Consider the following 18,215-nt stretch of genomic DNA (forward strand, 5'->3'; position numbering starts at 1 on the left):
CACTGTAGATGCAAACTTGTTTTTTCCTTAAAGCATAAGAATGTGCAGGCTGCCAGATCTTATTCTAATTGTATTTCAGTTCTTTGACTGCGTTGACTATTTCAGCCTTGTGACTTAAGCAACTACACATTAACTTAGTTCTCATTAGTCATTTAGCTGCAACAACAGCAACTACCCAGAAAAGGGGAAGCTTAAACCATAATTCTTCTTTTTTTGTTCTTGTTTTTCTTTCATTTCTTCATTAAGTTTCTATTTTTTTCATATGAAATCTATACCCCCTGGCATGAAAACCTTTTCTCCATGGTTTTAATATTGCAGGTGCTCTAAAAATAAATTAGCATAAGGGAAAATAACAAAAAACCTCCAAACAACTCCAAAATCATTGATATCATAGTCAAGCATCTCTTGCTATTTTACATCAGAAGCCCTTTTTAATATTTAATAAGCTTACTGCCGTTCCTGGTCTTTTGGACTACAGTGCTATTAGTAAAGAAAACTGCCATTTGACATTAAAGGAATGTAAGGAATAACCAAACAAAGAAATAAAATTGCCTTTTATGAAAAAAACTGTGAGCTTTCCAGAATAACACAGGAAAATAATTTGCAAAACCATTTTTCCTGTCCCTTGAAGAACCTGGGTAGGTTCTGAATGTATATAAATAGACATTTTTTGTGTATAACTCTTCATTTGTATCATCTCAATGTTACAATATTAAAATACTATTTAATTCAAGATAGGTGGCACTGAAAGAAAAAATCTCTCTCGTCTTTATTACAACTCAAGTGGAAACACCTGTAATGAACAATGACCATGACCTAGGGCTCTTCATGATGTGAATGAACAGTTTTGCTATTAATATTATAATGATTCACTTATGCATTCTTCTTTGCATCCATGATGATACACTATAACCTCAGTAAATACAAGTTTGCAGTTTCACACATGGTTAATACCAAAACATGGGTGCATAATTCTGCATATCAGCCAAAAAGAAATATATTTAAGAACGCAGAAAAGAAAACATTTCTTCTCTCACCTAGTGGTAGTTCCTAGGCATCCCTGTTGTGGCCAAGTATTTGACCATGATGTGCAAATGGATAAAGACATGTTATTTATAACAAAACTCTTACAATGAAAGGACAGGCGCCCCCCCAGCCTTAGCCTAATTCCCTGTGGAAGGGAAAAGTTTACTCCTGAGACATGTATAGTTTGATATAAAATGTAAATATGTTGTCTTCCTCTGTTAATTCTGAGACATATAAACATGCTATCTAAAAACCATTATTTTATTAATTGTTATCATCATTTAAGTTCAGGTATTGGAAAACCTTTTCTCTTGTTCATGTAATAATCTTCCTTTGGAACATCTGATTTATCTAATGCACTCTTGTTTCTGGCAACACTGAGGGATTGAAGCTAAATGATATTTAGATATGAGATATAATTTAAGTTAGGAACTTCAGTTCTGACACAGAAATAACTTTGGAAAGTCACCTTAACGTATTAAGTTTTCTCATTCAAGGTCTGTCTTTAGGGAGGAAGTGTTTGGTTTTCTTAGCAGTGAGGATGATATGTGAAACTGGTAGGTAAAACTCCTAGGTCAGTGCAACCTCTCTCTTAGGCTGGATCAAAAATATCCATTATCATTCTACTTATTATCACTGTCACATTCAATGAAAACCCTCTGTGTCAATAAATATAGAGGCCAGTACTTCCTCAGTAATCTGGACATTACAGCAACAGCAACTCAGAAGCCAGGCATATCTAGAACTTGGAGGAACCTTGAATTTCAAGAGTGCCATCATCTGCACTTCAGTGTCATTCAAAGCTAAATAATGTTTAATTTCTTACATTGCTTCCCTTTGGTCTGGTAGAAAACCTGCTGCATCTGAAAACACACAGTGTGTGGCAGGGTAGCAGAGAACTTGGATCCATCTAAGGATTTGTGAAGGGCTCTGGGTTTTCCAGCCCGAGTGCTGACAGTATTTCACTGGAAGCCTTGAACATGGACATCATTCATTTGTCATTTATTTGGTCTGTTGTGTGGGTTTGGTACCCACAACAGCCATTTCCTCACTATTGGTATCTTGTGATCTGCAAATGCTACTTCACTGATGATCACTGACAGCACCTTTCTTTGTCTGCAAAGCCTCCTGTGTTCAGATATCAGTTTTTTCTTTTGTTGTTGTTGAAAAATACTTTGCTCCCACCTCTCTCACATAACCTTGTAAAGAGGAACATCTGCTTTTGTTTATTTTGCCATTCATGTCAGCTTTGTTTTGCTGTACATTTTCTTGCCCTGGCCACATCCCAGCCTTAGTGTTCACAAAGGGGAGTCGAAGGGAACCTGATATGCCCTGAGCCAATTACAGCCCTGTCTTGGGGACTCAGCTGGCAGTTCAGCTGCAGTACATGGAGCACGGTATAACCCTGAGAAATGTCACCCATTTCTTCTCCAGGGAAGAAGAAATTGCCAGTACAATGAGAAAATGTCTTAGCAGACACCAGAATATTCTGAGGTAATTTTCTTGACTGACTTTTCCCGGTTCCTGCCATGAAGATTAAAAAGTTAAATTCCTATAAAAATCATTCAAGCTGCTCCAGGTGGCTGTCAGTGGGATCAGCTCAGTGCCTGTCCAAAGCAGGAACATATTAATTTTGCAGTGGGGTATTTTAAAGGTCCACAGGAAACAAACATCAGTGCTGCATCCCTTGGGGTCATATTTGCTGTTGAACTTGGTCACCACACAGTGATCTTTCAATTTTCTCATGACGCAGGTAAAAGGTATCCTACTCCACAACACCCTCACCTGTCTCTGCTGCTGAACATCATGAGTTTGCAGAATCAAGCCTGGTTTGCACACAAGTGTCTCCCTGCAGAGAAAATTATGGTAATGACTCCCTGCATGGAGCTTTTGCTGCCCACACAGTTTGTCATGGCCAAACATGAACTCAGGTGAGAGCAGATATTATCCAGCACAAGGAATAAGTGCCAGACTCCCTCCCCATTGCACACCTGTGGCACCATGCAATGGGGAGGGAGTCTCACATTCCTGGCATGTGACAGGGCTGGCCATGATGGTAGCACTGCCTGGGTACAGCACCCAGGCCTGGAAATATCACAGACAAATCATGTCGCTGTTTTAATGTACTCACCCAAAACCTGCTTATTCCAGGTAAATGGGGATGAGACTTGATTGCTTTTTAGAAAAATCCTGTTCCATGCACTGGCTGCAGAAAAGGGAGAGTGGTACTGGACACCCTGCTGACCCTCAAGCAGAGGGGATCAAAGACATTTTCCAGGAACAACCTCGTGAATTCTACCAGGTCAAAGCATGCTTGGTGCTTAAATGGTCTGAATACAGAAATGAAAAATATTAAAAGTCAGGTTTCAAATAATGCAAGGAAAATTTCATCTGGTCACTGTTTATATTGCAAGTGTATTTTAAACAATTTACTAACTGCTTCATAGGGGTTAGCAGTCTTTTACAGATGCGAACAAGTAAAATTATACCTGGAGGATAAAATATGGAAAGCCTCAATCTCTGATTAAAGCTGGGTCTGTGCAAGTATGAAACCCTTGCATCCTCATTTCATACCAGCAGATTATAGGAGTCATATATGCATTCCTTTGACCATGTGGTTGTCTGTACCTGACTTTGAAAAGTGGAAATATCTTGTTATAGCCATTGCTCACACCACAACCAGGGAGGTTTCTGGGTTATCTGTCTGCCTGCAAAACATGCATTCAGTTGTGCCAACAAAGAAAATGTGGAGCTCACAGCAGGTATCTGATTAACTAAGGTAAGAACTTCACACTATTTTAGATTTCAGGTAGCTTGAATGTCATACTTAATGTAAAAAGAAAACAAAATCATATTCTAATGATAGTTGGTCCACAGTCTTATAAATATCTTCTTACCAGAAATGTTTGAACTTTTTACGGCTGTTGTTAAAATGTGTTTTTAATAACAAGTGTCCAGACAGCAAAGATTTTAACATCAGACAATTCCACATTACATAAGCCTCTACTCATAACACCTTTCTGTCCTTATGTCTTGTAAGCCACAGAAGGAACTTCATTGGTCTCCCCATGGTCTCCAAAAGCTCAGTGGAGTAGACATGGTAAGGTACAAACAAAAACTATATGCAGACACACTGCAGAGATGCAGTGGCTCAGAGCTGGGTACCAACAAAAACCAGCAGAGAAAGTTTCACACAGAGTCCAAGAAGTTCAGCAAAATTGGCTGTAGAGAAGAGAAGGGAAAAAGCCTGGATGCACATGATTCTATTCCAGACAGCAACTGTAATTATAATAATGTCTAAGTCTTAGGTAAATGCATAACATTTCCCCAAGTACTTAGAAACAATCCTGGGCCAGAGATTTCTGATTAGAACCAAAAAGTGCAAGTACAAGTAATAAAGACGATTTTTTTTTCAGAAGGAATGCTGTTTCCTATTAGGTACTTACAGCATCTCCACAACATTAATCCCAGACTATTGACAGGGTCCACTCTACATTAAAATCAGCAGCTTGGCAATTAGAAAAAAATGCTGTGTTGGCTCGCAAAGGAAATGTGATTTGTGAAGCTCTCAAGGTTTCAGTCCAGGGGTTTTGTTCTAAATGTGCTGCCTACAATACTTTGAATACTCAGATGAAAACAAAGTGCTCCTCTAATGTGACATGTCATTTTGCATAGTGGTTTTTTAGGTTCATTGCTCTGATTATTGTCTTTCTAGGAATAATACCAGTGCCTGCTTGAGGTCTGGAAGATTAGCATTAGGAGGATAGAAAAGAAGAGGGCAGCTGTTTCGTGATGGCATTTAGACAGATGATCTGTCTGCTGCCTAATCCACACATCATCTACATATCCAGTCAGCACAATGCAAACTGCTAAAAAAGTTTATGTGAGAAAACACTCCAAATGTAGGTGTGTTTGCTTATCATGCTGCCTCTGCCACAGACAGAGAAAGTGTTCTGGTTTGTAATTTCACTAGCTAGATTGCTTCAGCTCTTTATGTAGGATAGTTTGGCTCTAAAAAGACAATATCTACATGTGTAAATTCTATGTAATATTAAATTCTCAGGCTTCTGAGGCAGAGAAAAAGCCTTTCTGGTTAAGCTTTCACACTTTGGGGTACTTATTTCTAATGACTCATAGAGTCTTGTGAAATTCTCTTGTGATAGGCACAGGCACAATTGTAGTGATACCAAATTTTGATGGCTGTAAAAGGCTCCCCAGGGATCAGGAGCTCAAGTAGGATTTAATTGCAGTGGGGTCTGTAAATCTCAGGAACTCTTTGTAATCTCAGTCTACCATAAAGTCTGCTGTCTCTTGCTTACCACTATTGCCAGGTGTGAACACATTCTCCAGATGAAAACCATCTTGTGATTGAGTAAAGCTCACATGTTGTTGTGGTTGTTTTGTTTTTCTGTTTGTCTTAACAAAACCATGTCAATAGAAAACATAACCATAAGGAAAAATGTAACCAGGTAAACAAGATTATTTAGGGCAAGGTAAATGTCAGTAAAATAATGGAACAATAGGAGTTTTCACTCAAGTGAAAAACTCTTAGTTATACAGCATATTTCCAGGAAAGGAGACTGGAAGCTATTATAACTTACCTGCATTCAGTGCTTTGGGTGCTGTACCAGCCAGCATTGCCATGCTTTATATCTTTTCAGAATATAGAATTTTGCCTGCTGAGAAAGCGTGTGACCTGGATTGACTAAAGTGTGGAGCTGCACACAGACATCACTCATTCCTTCTTAACTCCTTGCAGCCTTTTTGAGAATTGCTGAGAATTGCTGCACTTCAAAAGCCTGTGTACCTCTCCAGAAATCTCCAACTCTCTTCCTTTTTACTGCTTAATCAAGGTGAACGATTATACTAATGGAAAAGAATTGTGAGCCTAATGAGTGAGAATTGTGTTTTGCTTTCTGTAATGATTCGTTTACTTGCAGCTTTATACAAAGGGCTCCTGGCTCCAAAGAAACCCTGGTAAACAAGGCAGACAAAACCAGGCTTCACGCTGTGAGAAAACCGGGTTGTTTATGTTGGTACCCTTAGTAGATATTTTTCTTAAAGCATACCTTTGGTTTAACAACATTTAAAATTCCGTTTATTATGATATTCTCCTCTTGTTCCTTGTGCTTTTGTTAAATTTTAAGAAGTTGCTTGAATAATGCATGATATCCTATGAAGCACAGAGTAAATCTGTTAATCGATGAGTATGAAATTAGAGTTGAAAACAAGATAAAAGCACCTTTTCAGTTATGTACTCTATATCCCTGTCAGAAGGTGATTTTTTACCCTCTGTAATCATCATCACTTTGTTCCATTTCATTTTCAGTATAGTAAGAACTGGGAATTTCATCACTGCATTTGTTGCAATGAATTGGAATTTAGTCTTTGCCCAATACCAGCATTTTGCCGAGCTTTTTGTACAGTATTTAAATTAGATCTCTTGAATATACCTCCAACAAATGATATTTTGTATGGCTTAATTCTATAGAAAAGGGTAGACTTTTCCACTGGCATTAAATTTCTTCAAACCCAATCTCAATCTGCTATTTATGGCTTAGAAATCTGTGTGAGTTTTGCGTCTGCACAGTGAGAAACTCTAAATAATTAAAACTTAAAATGCTTTTCAGAGAAGCCTTTTGGAATCACATCTGTTACTTTGTGTAGGAATTTTCCCTCGCAGATGTTTCTTTTTTTCCTTATTTCTTTCAGGGTGCTAATGGCATTACAAGCTTGTCCTATACCAGACACTGTTAATAAACTAAATCCTCATGATAAGCTTGTCCAGTCACAGAAGGACACCTGTGACCACAGACAGGATGGGACAGATGCTCTGCCCCATCCTCCTCCAGTGGGTACCATCCTTCACCAGGTGTTTTGGTACTGCTCTGGCAGAATAGATGCATGACAAAATTTAAACACATCATAGAATAATTTGGGTTGGAAAGGACCTTAAAATGAAATCACCCAGTTCCCAAATCCTCTTCCATGAACTGGGACACCTTCCATTTGACCAAGTTGCTCTGATCTCAGAGTAACCAGTAATTGCCTGTTTCCTTTGGATCAGGAATTGCTCATATATAAACATATATACTTTTATGTGTATTTATATAGACAGAGGCAGCACCATCTGTGAATATGGAAAATCAGAACAAAATGCTGTGGTCAGAAGCATGTGCTGTATGAAGACAATGAGATAAAGCATTCCCAAGAAAGACCACCCAAACCAGAAAAAACCAGGCAACATGTCTGTGCATTGAAAACTGTAATTTAAGGAGTTTTGTGCAAGTAGTGGGGAACTCCCCTTGGCACTGCTCTGGCAGAGCATATTGCTGCCTGTAAGGCACTTGTTGGTGCTGGTGCTCAGTTTCCTTGCCTTAATGATAATCTTTCAGAAAGTTCCAGGAGCTCTGGATGAATGACCAAGGAAGGAGAAAGTAGAAGGGTTTCTGAGGCATGTCCTATTCCAGACCTGCTCTAGTCGAAAAAGGGAGAACATGTAGTACAGAAGGAAAAGTTGAAAAGATACTTGAGAGGGAAAGAGAGGGTGTAGAAGCCTGACCAGGGTTTCAACATCAATCACACTCTGTGGCCATTCCATGGCAAATGTATCCCTGAGTTCTGTTCCTCCCCACACTGCTGGGGCACCTCCTCATACTGCCCCTGTCCACCTATGGCACATCCTGCATCTTCCTCAGCTCACTGTGGTCCTACCTGGCTGCCCCAGGGAGCCCTACACTGACCAAAGTCAGCCCCCTATCCCCAGGCAAAACTGTGATCCCAGACAGTCTGGTCCTCACCTTCAGCCTCCACCAGAGAGGCACCGGTCTGGGGTGGGTTCCTGTGGGGAAGCAGGATGGACTCAGTGGTTATTTTGGAAACAGCCTGAGACAAGCAGCTGCAGTTTCAGGCTTTCTGAAGATTTCTTTCATGTCTTCTGAGTGTCCTTCTGGTTCCAGTGACATCCTTTGTGTTACCTGAGGGCAGCCCTGGCTGGTGTGCTCTTTTTATGGGTGTCTGTTTAGACACCTCTTCCCCAGCATACACACCACCTGTAAGTATTTGCAAGTGGAAAAGCAGGTGTCTCACTCAGGCCTCTGTTACCCCTGGGCTCACTCTTTTGTGGAAGGCAGGTTTACTTGGTGTGGACTGGCTCCTTGCACCTGGCAGCAGAACTGTATGGGTCCTTTCTGCCACTGACTTTTTCCTGTTCTCTTATTTACAGGCCATTTGTCTTTCACCCAGCTCTTGGGTACTTGCACAGAGTGGATAGTGGAGAGATCACCGACCTTTGGTGGTGACAATTTCTGGAATTTTTGCCAGACTTCAACATTAAACTCAGTAAAATTAATTGTGCAATACAGCACTAATCCAAAAGGTTTTGTAGGAAGCATGGGGCAGTCACTAAATTACAACCAATAACACCTTTACTAGTAACAACTTGTGGGAATATGTGTTCCAGGGACAAAATCCTTCCTTAACCTCACAGCTAGGGCTGCAGTGCAAGGATTACTGTCAAAAGACTAATACCCTCTCTGAGTTAGGCAGAAAGGGAACAATTTGATAGTGGCTTATGTTTGAAGAAGAGTGTTTTCATGAAAAGCTTTATTTCAGAAAGAATTTACTTAAACATCCTTCTGTATCTCATATATTTCCATATGCATTTTCTCCTGAAAGTATTTTGTCTCTCTAGGAGTTCTCACTACAATCATGTCAAGCTATAGAAACTGCCCAGTACAAAACCCTGGGTGGCACATATTCTTTCACCTAGATATTTTCCTTTTGACTTGACTATGTCCTTGCAGCAATTTTCACTGTTCTTCTTGCCTCCTTCCCCTTCCCTGAGCTGCCACTTAAACAGCAATCCTCTTCTAACTCTCACTCCCTACAAAGAAAGGATGCTTTTCTTTACTTTTTCTTTACCACATAAAGACAAGCAAATACAACACAAGAGTTAAATGTAACAAAGATGTGACAGCTTGTTTGCAGTGCCACATTTCTACCATTATAAGATGCCTTTGGCAATCAGAATGTACTCATTTGGGCTCATATGAGTCCAAATGACACCTCCATTACCCAGCACATTTTGGAGAACTTTTTGAAAGATGTGGGTATGCACACTATGGCAAATGTGGAAAACAGAACAATCCAATGTGTCTTTGGGCTGCTTTCTGCTGATCCCTTTCATGTGTGCTTTTCAGACAACAACAGGGATCAGCTCATGCATTGGTTAATTTTTTCTTCCAGCCTGCCCCCTCATGTCCTTCTGCCTGCATGGTCAAGAGCACGTTTGCATGACCAGGGTGTGTAGGAGTTCCTTCTGTGGGACCTGTGCATATCTAACCACAATGACAAATGTTTGCACAGCCTGTCGCTCAGGCAGCTGAAATCTGCATGTCTGGGAGCTCCTGAGGCACCAGAAGTATCACTGACAAAGAGACGTAGGAAATTGCTTTAGTGAAAAACAAAGAGAGCTTTAAAATATTTATGTAACTTTACCTAATGCTACATTGGGGGTTTTTGTGAGTTTTTGTGGGATTTGGGTTTTTCTAGTTTTTTTTTCTGTTTTGTTTTTGTTTGTTTTCTTTAAATTTTAATTGTGAATATCTACTGTTTAATTGGGAAGGTGAAAATATTACTCAAGGTAATATCTGCAATACCCATTGTGCAGTTATCAGCACATCACTTTCTAAAAGTACTTTTCTGTGTCTGCATTAAATTGCAAAGAAGGTACCTTGTAGAATTAGGATAGCCCTTACACATTTGTTAAGATAAGCTTCTTGCTAAAAAATTACCTCCTGGTGAATAATAATGCAGCACTAGGAAATAAATTGAGAAGTTATTCAAATTTTTAATCTCCAAGGTGACTATGGCACAAGATACCAGCTATTTTTGAAGAGTAAGTGGAAGCTTTTTTAACCTGCTGGAATGCACTGAAAATGCTGAAGGAAGTGGTGGGTGAAGGAGAATGAATGAGTATAATAAAATTGAGAACAAAAGACTGCTGAAGGTCTTCACAGGAGACTATTAAGAAACTTTGGTGGTCAGAGGTTAGATCCTGCCATGGATTAAAAGTGGTTAAAAGATAGACAATGAAGTCAAAATAAATAACCAATTTTTCAGAAGAAAAGAAGGTTAATAGTGAGTTGCCCCAGAGCTGAGCATTAGGAACTACCAGTCTGTTATGAAATAGGTGTACAAATGACCTGGAGGAAGAATGAACTTGAGCAATTGCACAATTATTTTAGGTAATCAGAAGAAGATGGGCAAAGTCTGGACATTTTTAAGACATGAAACACTTAGATTGGAAAGTTTCAATAGATAAACCATTAAACTGTGAGTCAGGAGGTGCTGGTCCCAGAGTATAGCCAGAAGAAAATCAGTAAAAGTATTTCAGTTCACATTGCCAGTATGCAGTTATGAGTTTTCAAGCTGTTTGCACAGATCTGCTTATTCTGAGGAAATTTGTTTGGTAATATAATAAGATGGTTTAGTGTTAGGATTTAATTTTTATTGTAATTCAGGGACTTATGCAGACAAAAAAAAATACCCTGGTGATTGAAGTGACTACTGCTGACATTCTTTTCCTTATTTGGATTTTGCTTTGTCTTAATTTCACAAGAAGATGTATGAATCATCATATGACTTTAATTTTTTTTAATTGATATTTTGTGTTGTATGTCTAATGTTGGCTACAATTTTCTTTTCAGTAGGAAAATTTTCACAGTCTTGATTTTTTCTTGAGAAGTTGATTTTTGAAAATTTGAAAAGCTTCAACTTAGGAAATAGCAAATGTAGCCTTTGATGGAATTTTCAGCATTGTTTTTTTTCGTCTGAGTCCCAGGAGATATCTGAAATCTTTCACTGATCTTTAGTCATGTACTTTCAAGAAATACTCATAGCAAATTTTTCAGAGATGAGGTTTATCATGAATAACTGGATTAAGTCTCTGCTCTTGCAGACCATAGATTTGAGGTTTAGCTTTCACCTGGATCATTCTCCAACCTGATTCATTGAGGCTGTATGAATGTATGCACACTCTAAAAAGGGAGAAGGGCTGTTTACCTCTTTTAAACCCTGACATGATTTCTACCTAATTGGAACACAATTAACACAGAGCTTTAAATCACAAGAACTTGTCTTGACTAGATCAGAAAAATAACGCTTAAAAATACTGCTACAGGTAAGACTTGTCATGAGACCGAGTTTTATCTGACTAAATTTAGATGAGTAATGGAAAGATTCTCAGTTTTGAAGACCATGGTGGAGATCAGAGAGGAGCAAGAATGTGCTGAGGATGGAACATGGAGGGAGTCTGCAACTTCAGCAGGCACAAGTGAGGATGCTTAGAAGATACTGCAGCAGGTAGGCAGCCCTGCCTGAGCCTGGCCTTTCCTGGGAGTCCTTTTCTAGGATTGGGTGCAACTTCTGCAAACCAGGAAAGCAGTGAAAATTTCAGGAAAGGAAGAAAGCTGGGTTGAGGCAGGGCAAAGTGTCAGAGGTGCTGAGTGTGTGTGTGTGTGTGTGTGTGTGCACATACAATTGTGTGCCTGTGAAATCTGGGTGCATTCATTTCCATCACCACCACAACCACGTTTTTCTAGTTAAAGAGGAGGTGTAGAAACTTGTATTGCATTGACCTTAAGAGCAAGGCATGGAATTCCTCTGTGCTTTGAATTTCTTGGAATCTGGCCATGCCTCCACAAGATGCCTGAGGAGATTTTATTTCTGAGTGTTAACAGACTGTGTGCAACCTGGTTTCCACACAAATAGTCTTTCCTTGAGCTTATTTTGTGTGGGATGGGATAACCATTCTTCACTGACTTACTCTGCCAGTTCTTGTGCTTTTCCGTTTTGGATCAGCAATTTTATGACATTAGGTCTTTACAATGGATCATCTTTTACTGCAGGTTTTATTGCTTGCATCAAAATAGGTCAGTAAAGGTTTTGAGATGCTGTGATAATTGAAATGATCAAAATATGCAGAAGAACTCATTATGTCTACTGGTATGCTGTCAAAGTCAGAAAGCTAAATTAATAAAAAAGGGAGGACATAAAATAGCCATTTAATGTAATTACATCCATTAGTGGTATAAGATGTCCTTCACTTGACACCCATTTGATGTTGGTCCCTGGTCCTACAAAATAGATTAAAAAGCTTGACATAAAAATACCCAGTGGCTCAGATGAACATTACAGGTCTTCAAAATAAACAAATATGAAAAAGTTTAACACCTATGGTGTGTGGTCCTTAGTTACTGCAGGGATTACAAATATGTTGCATTCTGCTTCTTCTAGGTGATCCCACATGTTTGAGTATATTTACAAGTAGATCACGGTAAAAAAAATATCAATCAGGGTAGGAAGGGTCTCATTTGTGACAGGAGAGCTTCAGACAATAGATGGTGTATGCAAAGATGTGGAAAATTTCTCATTAAAATGAAGGCTGTACAGGTATATACCTGTGCTTAGACATTACCCTTTCCCTGTGGACAACTCTACCTGCTGATTCTTCCCATCTCATTCCCACTGTACAGTATCAGAGTAGGCTAAAGAGCAATGAATCTCCACTGAGCTTTACCTGTATGATGCCTGAAATCTCTTGGAGGGAAAAAAGAAATTAGCATGTCATGAAGCCCTTCCCTTGGCAGACAGTTAATGCCTTCTTGTACTGAAAACAAAGTAATATACTTTATATACTTAAGGGCTATCTGGCAGAGCAATATAATGTCAAAATTTTCAAACCCTGCTGAGGACATGGGCACCCAAGCCCCAGAGAGGGACTGCCTGGAAGGGAGGCAGGAGTGTCACAGTGTTTGATGTTGAGGAGGCTGCCCCAGATTGGAAATGTGCTCCTGGGACCCTCCAAACACCCTCTGCTGTTCTGTGATTCCTCTTTGCCCTCTGTCGACCCTGTGTACTTTGTAACAATTCTTTTAGATACTGAAGAGTGATCAATTCCCTTCTTCATGCTAGTGAAGAGCAGAACTGGAGATGAGGCAGAAGTCTGGCAAACTCACATTCCCCTCTAGTTTAAACAGACTTATTCTTTTATGTTTCTGTTAATCTTGTGCCAAGTATTCAATGAAGAGAGTAAAATTCAGCTTTTACAATGGCCATTGGGAATGTGTCTTGAGGGAGGCATTCCTAGAAACACAAAAAATAGAGAAACCCTCTCCTTTTCCTCTAGAGATTGTTTGCAGTACAACTGAATACTCAAAATACTCATATACTTCAGTCATATCTATCCAGAAAAAGGTTAAGGGGATACTTTTTCTAATATTTACATAGAAACTGTGAAACTTCCTACTACAAGTTAAAAGATCTGCAACATTTCTTAAGGGTTTGATCATTTGGGTAGTAATAGTTATCTCCAATTTCAGAGACAAATAACAGCTAGTCTCTGGTACATCTTCTAAGAAAAATGATACTACATTGGAATTTCCATAGGTCTGAAGTGTCACTATTCTCAAAAACTTACTTGGGAGTAAAGATCAGTATAGGTCAAAAGTAGCTTGGGCCTTTGCAGAGCAGAGGGTGTGTTGGGATCCATAAAATTAGAGGGTTTTGAGAAAGTGATAAAAAAGGCAGGCCACAGACAGCAGATTTGTGAACATTGTTAATACAGCAGAAAGTTTTCTAAGCAGTAGAGCAGATGTGAGAAATAGAATAATAAGCTCTTGTGATTTGCCCTTATAGGTTGCAACAAGTTTATTTAATGTATATCTTTAGAAGGTTAGTATGAATGAGTGTCTGTGCTTTGTCTCTCATAAACGAGCCATCGTGTTAGAAAATAAGTCCCTATTGTGTTAACTACCATTACGTGTGTTTCATATGATTGGATAGAATTATTGTCAACGTGTTTTGCTCTATGTGTGATTGGCTGAAACTTAGGCTGAGATAGTTTTGTGCTATCCTGTAACGTGACGTTTCCTTGGCATTCCATTGGAATCAGCGAGCTGTAAACATATCCTGTCTCCATTGTCCTAAAAATGTACTGAGACTGATGTTTGAAATAAATAGCTCACGACACTGATTCAGAGTGTCCCGTCCCTGTTCGTGGCTGTATATGGTGTGCTGACAGCAAAAAGGGTGTGCTGCCATGAGTTGTTAATGAACAGAAGTTGTAAAAAAATGGCTCTTTTGATTTTCAACTGTCCTAGTCTTCCCCTTTCATCTTGATTTTTCTCTTCTTTTTCTTTTCAGCCCCAACATTTCAATCTTTCTCTTCTTGTTCTCCTAAGATGCAAAGGTTTCTGCTCCTGCCCTAAGGTCTGTGCTTGATGTATTGGTTTTGCCCATTTCAAACCTAAATAGGTGAAGACACTTGCCTTATCTTCCTCTAAGTATGAAATCATCTCTGTCGGTGTAGCTGTCAAAACACAGGATCCCTAATAAACTGGCTTCTCAGAGGGTTTTTTCCTTAATGTAATTATTGCAAAGGAGATATGCATGCAGGCAAAGAATTGCTGCCTATGGTGGTGATTGGACAACCTACAGGAAAGGAGGAATGACCTCTGAGTACAACTTGTCCAAAGCTTGTGCTCTCATTAGGGACACATCTCCTCCTCTAGGTTGGTCACTTTGCTTCTGGCCCTGCCTCACAAAGTGATCAAGAGGCCTTCAGAGACTTCTAGGTTTGAGGGTTAAAATGAGGTGATAACCGCTTTTCGCTCAGAAAAAGAGATGCTCTCCTTTTTATTAGCTCGATTTGTTAGCATAATAAAAAATCTGGTTTGGATAACTAAGAGTAAATGAGAAGCTTATAAAGAATTAGAAGAGGTGAAACTTTGAATTTCTGTACAGGCAAAACTGGAAACCAAGGAGGACTGAAGAATTTGAGCGTGTCCACAAATTGAAGGAATTATTCTGGCAAACAGAAGTCTGTGTAGCCAATTCTTTCCACATGTTTAATGCTGATATTTTTATACAGTAAAGTGTTGGAGTTTACTTATGAAAGTAAAGCACTTTAATATCACTGCTGCCTAGTCATTTTTCTTTGGGAATGTACAATCAGAATGGCTTTTACTGAACCTTTTAAATGGGTGATGGTAACAGAATATTGCTAGGGGTCTGAACTGAGGTGGGGTAATGTGAACTTTGTGGTATGTTGTGGTATGCAAATATAATATATGGACTTTTCCCTCCAGTTTAGTTTCTTTTAATGAAAATAATTAAAATACAGATGATAGAGTTGAAGTTATATTCTAATTGGCACATGTAAAAGCCTTGTACTAGCACTGAGATATTGGTAACTGATGACTTAAATGTGCTGTACTAGAATAGCATACCAATAGGCTTGTTTTTCATTTGTTTTGTGTGGGACTTCTAGTTGCTTAACCAATCCATTGTTTCTTACATTGATTGAGCATTTCGATATGACATTTTCTTTTATCAGTGTCCTTAGCTGATAAACAGGCTTGTTTGCAATAAAGAAAGGATTCCTGCTTTATTGTAGTGACTAATTGTCTGCCTTTGGAGTTGTCAGGAACTCCTTCATGCTAGTAAATGAAGTAGATAGAAAATTCTAGAGCATCCTACAGCACTTCTACAACTGTCCACATTAAAGGTTCTGCTTCCAAAAGATGAGTTTTCATCACATTGCATAGAAATCTTACATGGGAGGCTTTGGTGTCTTTTCAGAAGATAACAAAAAAGATACAGTGATGTAAAAAATCTAGTTCTGAGAATTTTTTTTTATGGGTAATACCTGGACTACTCCTCAGCCTTCTAAGTCTTTCTGGAGCCACATCAACTTGTTTGTTCACCTCCATGCTTCTGACTCTCTCTTTCATTGCATCTTCATTTGCTCCACAAAGCTGTTGCAGGTGGGTAGGTGGTAAAGCAACAGGTTTTGGCCTCTCTTTTCCTTGCCTTATGATTTTTTCACTGCTTTCAATCCCAGTAAATATCCCTCCCTTTCACTGTAAACCTGTACATAAGTCACCAACCTGGTGATGAGTTTGTTGCCATGTTTCTCATTTCAGTCCAACTCTGGGTCATCTCTCCTGGGTTTGTGAAGAATTTTGTCATCTTTGTTCATACAGAGACAGCTTGTAACAGCAGTTCCTCCTTTCCAGTAGGAAGCTGTGAGCTCCCACCTGGAACAAAATTGTTTACTGATTAAGATAAGAAGACACCAATCCCTGCCCTATGGAATGCACAGTGAGTTAATGCCAGGACTGAGACTGGCAGTGATTGATGTTTGGGACTAGAGAAGGGAGTTGAAGTAACAGTAAATAGCATGGGGACTATCTCACAGGTGTGTAACTGCACATCTCTTGTCATCTGGAAATATCCCTTACTAGAGTTATAGCAGAAATGGGAATTGATTGAGGGTGTAGGGTGCAGGATTTGGGACTCATTGAGCTAGGGGAGATCTGTGTTTAGGGACAGTTTAAAGAAGATTGGGAATGCTTGGGTGGCATCATGGTAGAAATTTTGTAGATTACAGATCTGCTTCAGCCTGTTTGTGTTTATTTAAATTATAAGTGAAGGTGGAACTCTGGATAACCATCTTCTTAACACATATATCTGAGTGTGAAGAAAAACCAAATCCTGCTAAGCTCTTAGATTTGGTGATATAATGGGCTGGTATTCATATAAGGGGATTGTGTGTTGTGGGTGAAATATTTCTCTGTCCTAAGGGCAGGTATAGAGACTGTGAACTGTTGGAAGTCTCAGGAAAGCTCTCAGGGTAGGGAGAGGCAGCTAAAGCAGAGCCTGGGCCTTCTGCTGACTTTCTGCATGGGGTAAGTTTCAACATATGCAAAAAAAATGGAAGTCTTTGATCCACTTTAATCTTGTTGCCTTTCTGTTTTGCTGTGCATGTCTTCTTTTATTTTAGTTTGTTTTGGTGGTGTGGGGTTTTTTTTTGTTTGTTTGTTTGTTTTAATACTGAAATTGATTTTTTCTCTTTTGGCATGCATAATATTATTTTTTTCTAAACCAAGAAGTCCTAACCTTTCCCTTAGGCCTTGGAAATGTTTCTCTGTTTATTTCTAAAAAGACTTACTATTTTCTTGCATCTTTTGCCAAGGTAGAAAGAACAGTTCTGAATACAGTTTGCCTAGGAGGGCTGTAAACAGGCAGACACAGCAACATTCCTCTGAAACACTTGCTGCTGACCACCAGGAGATGCTGAGTACCTCAGGTATGATCCAATATAACAACTGCTGTGTTCCTATAGAATTTTCAGACTTACAGGATTCATTGCCTATTCCTATAGGCTTAAGGGGTATAATTCTAACTACAGTTGGACAAATGAATACACATAAATTATTTGACCCTCCCTTTCTCCTCTTAATGGACCACTTTTGATTTTAGCTCGTATAAAGATTTATGGAACATCCCAGAGAGTCACCCAGGTTGATAGTAGGTAGTGTCTTCAAAAATTTTTCATGAGTTCCTTGTTTTGCCATCTGCAAATACTGCCTGAATCACAGTAACTTTTATATAATCTTTCATTCAACATCCACCAAGATATTAACACAAATAAAAGGTGGGAAAATAATGAATAAATGTGGAAAATATAAATGAGAAAATTCTTAACTAGTGCAAATATCTGTGAATATTCAAGGGTTGTAGGCACTAAGGGATGCATTTATTAGCTGTCTGAATTTGAATAAAGATTTGCAAGCAACTAATTTTCCTAGTGAATAGCTAGCTCAGCCCTTTAACCTTTCAGGGAAAGAGGTGAGGCAGAACAAAGGGCCTGTTGAAGCAAAGTTGTGTTACAGCTTCAGCTGACTTTAGGAAGCTTTTGAGCAGCACATGGCATTATGCAGTAAGAGGATGCCAAACATATGTGCTTTGGAATATGTGTCTCTTATCTGAAGAGAGTTGCTCCACATTGTAAATCATATCCTGGCAGAAATTAGAATGAAGGCAATTCCAGAAGGAAAAGAATAGTGCTTCACAAGTTAAACTTGTATATTACTTATTTGGTAGCCAAATTTAAAAATATTTATTGAGTGATGACTCAGGTTTTTACCTGTGATATGACTTGAAAAATCTGGAATCTTATTGAAGTAATTTCTTTAATGGAAGAAAGATGGTGCTATTATAAAATGTGACAGTTAACAATATCTTTGGGTGGGAGTGAGAGAAAGAGTCTGCAACAAAATTACTTGACTTTGCATAAGAAATTGCTGGCTCACATTATGAATTCATAAATATAAACTTGCAGG

General features: G+C 39.0%; 1 long non-coding RNA gene across 1 annotated transcript in view; it reads right to left on the reverse strand.

The window, feature by feature from the left end:
* LOC134430639 (uncharacterized) overlaps positions 1-18,215 on the reverse strand; it is a 96,645-nt gene that overhangs the window by 43,970 nt on the left and 34,460 nt on the right. The window contains exon 3 of the long non-coding RNA XR_010030876.1: positions 15,978-16,127. This is a non-coding gene — a long non-coding RNA (uncharacterized LOC134430639). The remainder of the gene's footprint in view (positions 1-15,977; positions 16,128-18,215) is intronic.

This window comes from Melospiza melodia, chromosome 1 (assembly GCF_035770615.1).
Source record: "Melospiza melodia melodia isolate bMelMel2 chromosome 1, bMelMel2.pri, whole genome shotgun sequence".
NCBI lineage: Eukaryota > Metazoa > Chordata > Aves > Passeriformes > Passerellidae > Melospiza > Melospiza melodia.